At 36.7% G+C, this 11,256-nt stretch overlaps 1 pseudogene; it reads right to left on the minus strand.

Moving 5' to 3' along the window:
* Positions 1–2,930: 2,930 nt before the first annotated feature.
* LOC118608987 lies at positions 2,931–3,049 on the minus strand (annotated as a pseudogene).
* Between the last annotated feature and the right edge of the window lie 8,207 nt (positions 3,050–11,256).

The raw sequence follows: 11,256 nt of genomic DNA on the forward strand, positions 1-11,256 counted from the left end.
CTTATACCATGATTTACAATTATATTAATCTGTGCACATAAAATAGGGAGAGAGGGAATGGTACAATTTAGAGAAGTTCTCTATGAAGTGTTTAGTTAACTTTTTATAGGCTTTGCTTTTCATAGATGTTCAGAACCAAAGTAATCAAGTTACCTAGACTGTTTTTACTGGAGTCTAGTTTTTTGAACATTTATATAAGAAGTTGCTTTTTTCCACCTCATAAGAGCACATCTTCTCTGCTCTTCTTTGGGACAGATCATTTAGTTCTAGACATATTTCCGGGCTAGTTCTACATACTTTCTTTATTTCCTGTTCCTTTCATCTCTCACTTGTGGAGAATCAGGTGCATACTTGCCAGAATCTTCTCTCATAGTACTTTTACTTTCTCCTTTTCCTACTGCAAAGGTGGGACATTTGACTCAGGACTGTGACATACCTTAATCTGGAAATTTAACTTCTCTCTATACAAAGCATTATGTTTCAATAACAAGTTAAAAGTAGAGTTTAAATAAAACTGTTTGCCATTTAATACACAGAATCATAGGATGAAAAGATATGGGCGAGGCTTTGGAGAGTGTTTGTCAGTATTTTGCCATCATTTTCACTGAAGGACTAACACAGAGGAAAAAGAGCGTATTCACCAGATGTCTGGGAGCACAGAGAAAGTTGCATACAGAATGATCTTAATATGTTTTTGAAATCTACTAATTTTTTATCTTTAAAAAATCCTACAGTTTCGAAATTGATTCCAAAGTGTCTTTACATTTTTTTTTCTCACAGAAAAGTACTGTTTTAAAAAGCTTATCATTGAGTACAATGATGCCTGTTTGTCCTTCACCTTTACATAGCACATAGCATGTGTCCATGTATGATGAGAAATTTGTAAACCCTGATGCAAAAAATATAGACTAGACAATTATATGCTATGGTAGATGAGTGAACTGCGATCTAGAAATGTAAAGATATTTGCTTACTGAGATCACCATGGCAGAACTAGCACAAGAATTTAGGCCAATGACTTTCAGTCCAATGGGTTTCCCATCAAACTCTGACAATATGTTTTCATCTGATTTCTTTTCCACATGGTTCCTGGAAACTAGGGTTTCCATAACTCAGGAAAATTTTTAGTGCTGGACCGACTCCATTTACCCTGGTTTCTGTACCATGTAAGTAAAGATGGAAGACTGCTATTAGAGTAATGTACATCTAAATGTGCCTCTGATAGCAGCCTTGCTCGGTAAGGCAGTTGTGAGGACATTTGTGCATGTGCATGTGTGTGTATGTGTGAGATAGAGAGAGTGGACGAATGGGGGGTGAGCAGTGGTGGTGGCGGCAGTGGTAGGTAACATTCAACAGTAGGTCATCATATTTTCCCATTCAATAAAACTACTCTTTCCTGAAACCCATTAGTCTGGTTCTGATTTATATTGCTAGAGGAAAGCATTACTTAGTGAGTGCTGCAGGGGCTGATTCTTATGAAACTTGTGAGAGATCCGGCCGATGTCAAAATTTTCATAAGATTTTGCATTTTCAGAGACATTTTATACTCTCCTTGTGAGCTTGATATAAATAGTTTTGTCTTCTATCTCCTAGATAAAACCCAATTAATGGGTACAAAGAAGAACTTTATTTGTTCTACATATAAGATACAAAATATATTTGAGTGACTAAATAGATCAATCTTTGTGAATGACCGCTACTCAAATTTACATCACTATTTTCATAAGTCAGGAGGGAAATTTGCTATTCTAAACTTAATTGATGAGGAAAGAAAGGTAATACCATATCCATCGAAAGACTATAATACAATGAAATATATGTAGACCGACCAACCAGATGGAAATAAACCCTTGGGTGAGATAAGAAAATTCTGGCTCCTCTCCTTGGTCAGGTGAACTACTCATGGGTATTGATTTTATGAATGCATACACAAAACAATCTTGGACTTTGCAGGCCACCTACTGAGTGCCAGCCACTCAGGTAGAAGTCCAGAGTACAAAGATGACTAAGGTCAGTGAGCCCCAAGTTTCTTACTGTCCAGTGGAAAGACAGCTGTATGACTAACTGCAGTATATTACAATAAACAAGGTTTATACTAGTAATATACACCAGAAGAGGGATTGTGTTGATTGATATTATCTTGGGAGGTTAAGGATGGTTTCACTGAGATGATAAGTTGAAGTGCAAGGATGTATAAACATTTTTTTTCCAGGTGAAAAGGAGAAAGTAGAAGGAGGAAAACAATGGCAAGGTGATAGGTGCAAATGAGAAGGTGCCATGATCTCTTGGATAAATAAATGGCAAGGAGAAAAGGTAAGTGCAGGCAGATAGAGAAAGGTGTTCATGGAATACCAATGTGAACGTGATAGCTGGCCAAGATTTTCAACCAAGAAATCAGTGATATGGGCTCTTTAAAATAGTATCTCTGACAGGAACTTGTAGAATTGATCGAGTGGTGGTTAGTGTGAGAATATTAGAGAGAAGGGTACCAGCGTTATTTAATTATATAAGTTCTTTTTTCATACAGACTCAAAATATTGCTAAAAATAAAGGCAGGTTTTAGAAAAGTTGATTTAATCTCTGATTGATAGGCAAGGCAAATATAAATACAGATAAAGTTGCATGCAATGAGGAGAGGTGTAATTGTAGGAATTGTGTAAGAAAAGGATACAATACTCTTAAAACAAGACATTCAGAAACTGATTTGGCAAATGTTGTAGAGATGTTGGAAGCAGTCACAGTATGTCACAAAATGATCTGTTAGCCATCTAAAGAACAGTGAGAGAGCATAGAGAAGGCATGCCATATTATTTATTTATTTCACATGAGTTAATGCTTTTTTTTTTCTTTTTTAGGTGAGGCAACACTTGGTTGACCTCACAGATTGCAAGGACCTTGTCAGCTTATAGTCCCTTATTTTTTATTTTTTATGCCTACAGTACCTGGTCTTCCTAGGTGGTCTCCCATCCAAGTACTAACCAGGCCTGACACTGCTTAGCTTCTGAGATAAAATGGGATCGGGCTTGTTCAAGGTAGCATGGCCATAGACTGATTTAATGTTAAATGAAAAAATATATATAAAACTTTTTAAAATTTTAATTAGTTTCAAGTACACAGTACATTGGTTAGACATTTATATAGTTTACAAAATGATCCCCTCAATTGCTCCCTCCCTTCCCTGACCCTCCACCTAGCCAACGTATTAATGCTGACTGCATTCCATATGTTGTGCTTATGACCATCCATCAGCTACTAATTTGTACTTCCTTAACCCTTCACCCCATTTTCCTAGCTCCCCAAACCCTTCTCCCCTCTGTCTGTACCAAATTGTCCACTATATTTGTGAGTCTGTTTTTGATTAGTTTGTTCTTTTTATTCCTTAGATTTCACCTATAAGTGAAATCATATAGTGTTTATCTCTCTATCTGACTTAAATATCTTTTAGGTTCATCAGAGCAATGTCTTTTCCCATCCCCTTTCTTTTAGTCTGTGTGTATCTTTTAATCTGAAGTGAGTCTCCTATAGGCGACATGTAGGGATCTTGTTTTCCTTTCCATTCATTTACTCATTTAGTTGGAGCACTTAATTCTTTTCCATTTGAGGTACTTATTGATAGGAATGTAGTTGTTACCATTCTTTATTCCTGTTTTTGATACATGTTTTTTCTTCTTAAAGAAGTCCCTCCAACATTTCTTGTAATACCGGCTTGGTGGTGATAAATTTCTTTAGCTTATTTTGTATGGGAAGTTCTTTATCTCTCCTTCAACTCTAAATGATAGCATTGCTGGATAAAGTATTCTTGGTTGTAGATCCTGGATCTTCATCCTGTGGAATATTTTTTGCCAACCCCTTCTGTCCTGCATAGTTTCTTTAGGGAAATCAGCTGCCAGTCTTATGGGCATTCCCTTATAGGTAACTTTTTCTTGCTACTTTTAAGATTCTTTATTTGTATTAACCTATGGCATTTTAATTATAATGTATCTTGGTGTGCGCCTCTTTGGAACCCTGGTTTTTGGAACTCTCTTAGTATCCTGAAGTTTTATGTCCATTTCCTTCACCAGGTTAGGAAAGTTTTCCATCATTATTTCTTCAAATAGCTGTTCAACATCTTGTTTCCTTTAGGTACACCAATGAGATTGATATTTTGACCTTTAACAGTGTCCCATATGCTCCTTAAATTATTTTTATAGTCTTGGCATCTTTTTTCTTGCCATTCTGATTGAGTGTCCTTGGCTTTCCCATCCTCTATGTAGGTCATTTGATCCTCTTCTTTAATCATTTTGTTTATTCCTTTGTTTATTCCATTTAATACACCTCTCATCTCAGATAATGTGTTCGTCATTTCAGACTGGTTCCCTTTTTATAATTTCCATTTCCATTTTTATGTTTTTTATCTCTTTGTTGACGCTCTCACTGAGTTTATCTACACTTTCCAAAAGTTCATTGAACATCTTTATAACCAATGTTTTGAACTCTGCATCTGTTAGACTACTTGACTCTATTATTTCTGGATCTCTGTTCTGTTCTCTCAGATGGTTTCTTTTTCTTTGCCTTCCCATTTTGGCTGCCTTTCCATGTCTGTTTCTATGTATTAAGCAAAGCTCCTAAGTCTCCCAGTCTTATTAGTGTGGATTTGTGAAATAGGTGTCTAGTGGCACATCCTGAGAGGTGATCAGCTGCAGGCCAAGTTTAACCCAAGCCTCTGACCCTCCAGGGCCACTTGTTAAGATTCAGCAAGCAATCTATAGATGCTGGCTTATAGTTGCCTCAACCAAGGCCAGGTGCCTCCAGTCTAGGTGCTGCTCATCAAGGAGCACCTGACTCGCAGAAGATACACCTGGATGTTGCATGGGTAGGGCCACGAGTTGGGTTAGGTGGAGTTTCAGGGAATCCTCTGGGTGAGCAACTTCTGTTATCCAGTTTGATGATATCTTGACCATGGTCCTGTGTCTGCACACTGGGGCTGGGAGGGAGGGCGCAACAAAAAACAATGGATACCACCAGCACTTATGTACAGAGCGAGTCTCCTCTTGGCCCTCATTCTGACAATGTCTTCCTATAAGTCCTTGGTGCCCCCTGTGCACAGCTGAATAGGCACTGGTGCTCAGAATGAGCAGGTCCATCACCACAAAAATCTGCTCATGGACGCAGCCCCTTTAAGAGGCGTCTGCCACTGCCCTGCCATAGGCTCTGTCTCACTCAGCTGCTGGAGACCGGGCAGCCCCATCCTACCTTCTGCTGTTGCAGGGTGATTTCTTGGATTTCTCCCTAGTTGCATGTCTTGTTCATCTAGATCCCAGGCGATTTTTCCTTGCTGTTTGCTTCTTGTTTTTGTTGCAACTTTGATTTGGTCGCCAGAAGGATGAACAGAGCCTTTATCATCTATGCCATTTTTTTTCCTCTCCATAAAACATTATTTTAATAGAAAAACCACCTGCCCTTAAAAACTGACAGCCTTTCCTACTGTCCACATTCTGCACCAATATGGCACGATCTGTCACAATATGTGAACCTATATTGATTGACACATCATTATCACCCAAAGTCCATATATTGCATTAGGGCTCAGTCTTGGTGTTGTACATTCTATGGGTTTGGACAAATGTGTAAAGACATGTATCCTTCATTATAATACCCTACAGAATAGTTTCACTGCCCTAAAGCCCTACTGTTTTTCATAAAACTTTTTAATAATTGTAACAGTTTAAAGAAATATTTACTTGAAAATGTTTTAATATATGGGAAATATGTATACAATATCAGAATTAAGCTAGGCAGCATATTTTAAGAGTACCAATTCTGGCTTATAGATTTAGATTTCCTGCTTGCTCACAGGGCGTACTACTGTCCTTTCCTATAATGTGGCCCTTTACTAGATTGCTCTAGGCTGACTGGGCATGTGTCATTATTAGATCTAAATAATGGGGAAATAGGATTACTTGTGCTAAGAGATAGTTCCTTTGTGTGTGTGTGTGAAAATTTATAGATACAATAAAATATATAGGGAAAGAGGCACCACTTAACTACACCCAGGGGCAGTAAAATGAATGTGTTAATGATGCCTAAGTAACTGTAAAATATTTGTATTTGTGGTGGGGAAGTCAGTCATTTAGAGCTCCAGATGTTCATACTACCCATACCTTCAGATCCCACAGTGTTAAGAAATCCTAGCACATCTGTTCTCTGCAAAGAACCATGGTGGTCATGGTGTGGTGGTGTGTGGGGGGGTACATATGTGAAGAATCATATTTCATGGTTTTTAAAAAAAGTGTAGTTACCTACATGGGAACAACAACAACAAAATTAATAATAGCATCTAAAGAAAGAAAATGACACAAAGAAATACATTCTAGGAAAAAATATCTAGCAATCTAAATAAAGCCTGTCTATACTTTTCTATAATTTTTTGTTCCTCTTAATTTTGTGAATATAATGATTAGAAAAAGATTTTATTATTTATTTTATTTTTAATATTTATTTATTTGTTTGTCTGTTTAATGGTGACATTGGTTAACAAAATCCAATAAATTTCAACTGCACATTTTAACAGTAAGGCATATATATTTACACTTTGTGTTCACTCCCATCGTTATATTTCTTTCTGTCGCCAATATTTGATCCCCTTTACCCCATCTACCCCCTCTCTCCCTGCTCCCCCCCTTCCTTCTGGTAATCACTAGTCTATTGTCCATGTCCATGAGTCTCTTTTTGTTTGTCCTGTTCATTTGTTGCTTTTAGGTTTATATCCCACATATAAGTAATATCGTGTGATTTTCAACTTTTTCTGTCTGCCTTATTTCACTTAGCATGATTATCTTGAGGTCCATCCATTTTGTCACAAATGGCAGTATTTCATCTCTTCTTATGGCTGAGTAATATTCCCTTGTATATAGGTACCACTGCTTCTTTATCCAGTCGTCTATCATAGGACACTTTGCTTCCATATAGAAAAAGATTTTAAAAATGAATGAAATATTGTTCCGTCAGAAAGAAATTTATATAGTATTCTTTAAATAAGAATTATAGCTTTGGAGATAGATGAACAGTTGTTGGATTACAGGTAGGATAGAACAAGTTCATGGATAGTTTTGGCAAATAAAAGGCTGATATTTTAATTAAATACAAAATTAGAAGATTAAAAAATGGAAAATAATTTTAAGAAATATTTTCCTTTTTTCCATTTATCATCCCTTTCTTGTGAATTAAACATGGGTACAATTGTCTTCTCAATACTGGAATGCCACCTTTAGAAATAATTTTCATTTTTTTAATAAAATTAAGGACATGTTTTACATGTTTTAGACATACATGAGAAAGTAGTAAATATTTGGTTGCATGGGGATTTATATTCAGCTATAAGTTCAGTATCTTTGCCTCTTTATTTGTGAAGGCAGTAGTGAGAGAGAGCACCGTGTATTGGTGAATATATGGGTAAAGATGTGAAAGGATTTTTTTGGTCTGATGTGAAAACTTCCTGGCACCCCCATCCCCCATTTCTGGAGTTGACTTGAGTCCATTATAGATATGACTTCACTGAACCATGCAAGTATCTCTTCTTGAGTGTTGTGCAGTGTTGATATGCATTCTATTGCTGAAATGCTTTTGTATAATTAAGAAGTGCTACTTAATCAAAATCAATACATGCAAGGGTACAAGCTAAATATCAAACCTTCAAATTTTATTCATGACATAAATTACCAATTCTGACTATAATCCATTATTTATATAGCAAAAGCTTATGAGAGTATGTGTGAATGGCAGTAGAGGAACAGGGTGATTCTTGCTCAGATCAAAGATGTTAAGATGTCAGGAACTGTTAACAAGACTCTTTTCTGCAATGGAGACTCCAAAACTTTTGGGAAAAGCAAACTAATCAACTAGTTGACTGACTAACACAGTGAAGAGATTCACTGAACTGGACATGTGTATTATATGTACCTGTCTGAATATATGTTACACTTAACAAAGTTTACATTAAAGAATAATGGTGAGTACTTGGGATTAACAGGCACCCGAGTCACTGAGATAAGAGCACTTAAACAGTAAAGAGAGACAAATATTGATCGCGGGTTTCTAATGAAAATATCATCCATTGTAGGAAACTTAGCTGGAGATAGCTAACAGCTGGTCCTAAAGTTCGAGATATTGTTTGATTGTTATTGAGGATAAATGTTTTTAAGAATATCACTTAAGAATATTCTCCAACATAGCTCTGGGTGAATGTGTCCCACATTGCATCGGGGAGGCAACCATAAAAACTGAAATAATCTGTTCTTTAGTTGTCAGAGAAATAGTTTTATACTTGAGGATGGATGCTTGTGTGCTGAAAAGACAAATATACCAAAAACAAGATATGAGAATTAGTTAAAAAGCGGACTGAACTTTTCTACTTTTCGAGAGTTTAAATTGGATTTGCTCATCAGTCATTGAATTTCACACCTTTTAGTAGTGGGTGGAAGCGGGGAAAACCATAAACAGTTACCAAATACTTACTATATACATACATGCTCTCAATTAGCCCTTATACAATCTGCTGGGATGGGTATGGTTCTAGCTTGCATATGTAGTTGCTGAGGATGGTAGAAGTTAGGCAGCGTGCTCGAGGACACTTAGGTACAGAATGATGGAATAAGTATTTAGATCCCTATGTCTGCTCTTTCATTATCTCTGAAGTAGGAAGTTTGGCTCAGAATGAACAAATATTTCTTGAATAAATTAAAAAGATAAAGAATTAAGTTCTGCAAAAGACAAAAGTAAGCAATTCAGAAAAACATCAAAGAACACTTACAGGGTTTAATAATAAAAAGAAAAAGGCAGAAAGAGCAAATGTGTGTACTTAGAATGGTAACACTTAGCACTTAGTTGTAGTTCCACCCTAAACCTAGGAAGCAGTGATTGGTTCTTTTTTTTAATCATTCATTCAACAACTATTTAACAAAAGCCTACATCATGAGATACAAGGATAAAGAAGACAGATAGTTCTTTCCTTCATGAAGCAAGCTTCCATACACATGAGACATGAATAACTATTCTCATGTAGCTTCTGTTGGATTTGGGCAGCCCTTTCTCTTCTCTAAGTGTTGCACTTGAAACCTGTCGAATGATAGCTTTGTTCTTTCTAGGCAGCGGGGAGAAGTTATTCTGGTAAGTAGTGTTTTGAAAATTCTTTCTACAGGGAAGCACAGTAATATGAAAGTTGTGATATAAAAGTTTTTTTTTTTTTTTTTTTTTTTTTTATTACTGAAGCCTTCCAAGCACCAGCCTGATTTTCTAGAAATTGTTGGATGGTTTCTCTCAGACACAGGGAGAGCTCAACATTTAATTATAGTGCCCTACAGCATCTTTGGAGTGGAGTGGTTTAATAGGTTCTTAAAGGTTGAAAAGTTATATCTTGTCCACTCTGCAAAATTGGCCTTCCTTATGTTTATATTTTTCCTTCTCAATCAAATGCCATAATTTTGCACTTCCTCAGTTAATCTGTGGCAGAGAGGAGACTGTGCCTAAAGCTGGGGATATAGAAGAGAAAATATCAGGTGCTGAGCAAGACTTTTCCACTAGCTTTGCAGCTCATTAGTCTCTGAGTGAAAACTGTGCAAGTAAAATACAACATTATAGAAACACAATTGTTTGTTTTAAATATGTTATTTCATATACTTAAGAATAAAATTATTAATATAATTATTTAACATACTTCTGTTTGTGTATAAAGAATTGAATGACTGGAGTATTGAACTAGTCGTTAGTTATTTCTAGTAATGGCTGGTGAGCTAGAGTGGTATAGGGGAGGAAAAATATTTCCGTGATCTTCTTAGGGTCCTGGTTGGATCTGAAAGTTAAATGGACCAAGACACACTAACAGGAGGAAAGCAAACAAATTTTATTTGATTTTAACATGTTCATGAGGGCTTTCACAAGAGAATAAAGACCTGAAGAAATGACCAGAGCAGGCTTTCATACCTTTGAGACAAACATTAAATTTGTGAAGAATTGTCAAGACAAAGTGGTTTGGGCAAGGGCTAGTCTAACTAGGGCTAGGTGATCCTTATTATCCTTAACAGGGAAGGTAGGGTTAGCTTAATAAGGTTTGTCTGCACATTCCTCTGGTTTAGTATCGGGGCCGATAAGAGTCTGTGTCCAAAAAAAAGAAGAATTCATTTCTGCCTTTAGGTAGAAAAGGGGGAGTATTTGTTACATCTGTTGCTTTTTGATTGTTTTTATTCAGATTAACTTTTATGTTAAAGAGGCATATTTGGGGGTGACATATTCTGGTTTCCTTTGGTGTGTTGCCGACAATCCCTATAAAAGCCTAAGGGAAAGGGGGAGAGAAGCCTTAGTCTGCCCATCGTACAGGCCTTAGGCCAGAAGCACAGAAGCAACTCTTGAATCTTTCATATGGTTCAACCTTCTCACCATGGCTGGGGGCTCCATCGAGGCTCCATGGTTGTGAGATGCTTTCAATTCCTTAGCTTTGTCCTCCATGCATGTATCATCTTTCAGGCACTCAGAAGGACTAAAATCATGATTGCCATGGGCATGTGGATACTATTAACTTTATTGACCCCTTCCTCCGTAAAAATATTAAAAGTTATATTTTATGACTATGTTGGTATGAAGACAAATATATTTATATTTTAAATATTTTGACCTAAAAGTATGTATTTTCTTCTGATTTTAAAAGAAATTAAAATGTTTTCATGGGCTTTGAAACTCCTTGTGGACCTTAGGCACTGGGTTACTGCTAGGCCAATGGGTAAGTTGACCGGAGCCTGCGGGGATGGCGGGAGTTGGGGAAGGGGGTTGAGGATTCAGGAATCCTGGTGTCGGCCAAATATGATCTCATAATCATGAGCAAGGTCAAGGCTTGTTAAATTTTTTTTTTAATTTTCTAACAACTGTGAAAGGAAGTGAGCATTTTTGTTGATGCTGTTCATCTTTTATCCCATAGTTTCTTTTTATGCAGTGAGTGCATTGACTCTGTCTTTTGCCAAGGTATGACCACATATCAATGGTCACAGGTTAAATAGGAAGGTTTTGGGAAGCAACGCGGGAGCCAAAGACTTTTTTACCTTGACTATTGCAGCATGGGATATTTTAATCAATTAACTGACTGATCTAATCAACAAATATTTACTGAGTACTTAGTATGTGCTCAATGATCTTGGGGCATGTAGTACTGGGTAGGGGGCAAGTAGGGAGAATAGGAGAGAGATGGTTGATCAGCTTATAATATAAAATGCTATACGTTATCAAAGGAGA

The sequence above is a fragment of the Rousettus aegyptiacus genome, unplaced genomic scaffold, assembly GCF_014176215.1.
Source record: "Rousettus aegyptiacus isolate mRouAeg1 unplaced genomic scaffold, mRouAeg1.p scaffold_m13_p_10, whole genome shotgun sequence".
Taxonomy (NCBI): domain Eukaryota; kingdom Metazoa; phylum Chordata; class Mammalia; order Chiroptera; family Pteropodidae; genus Rousettus; species Rousettus aegyptiacus.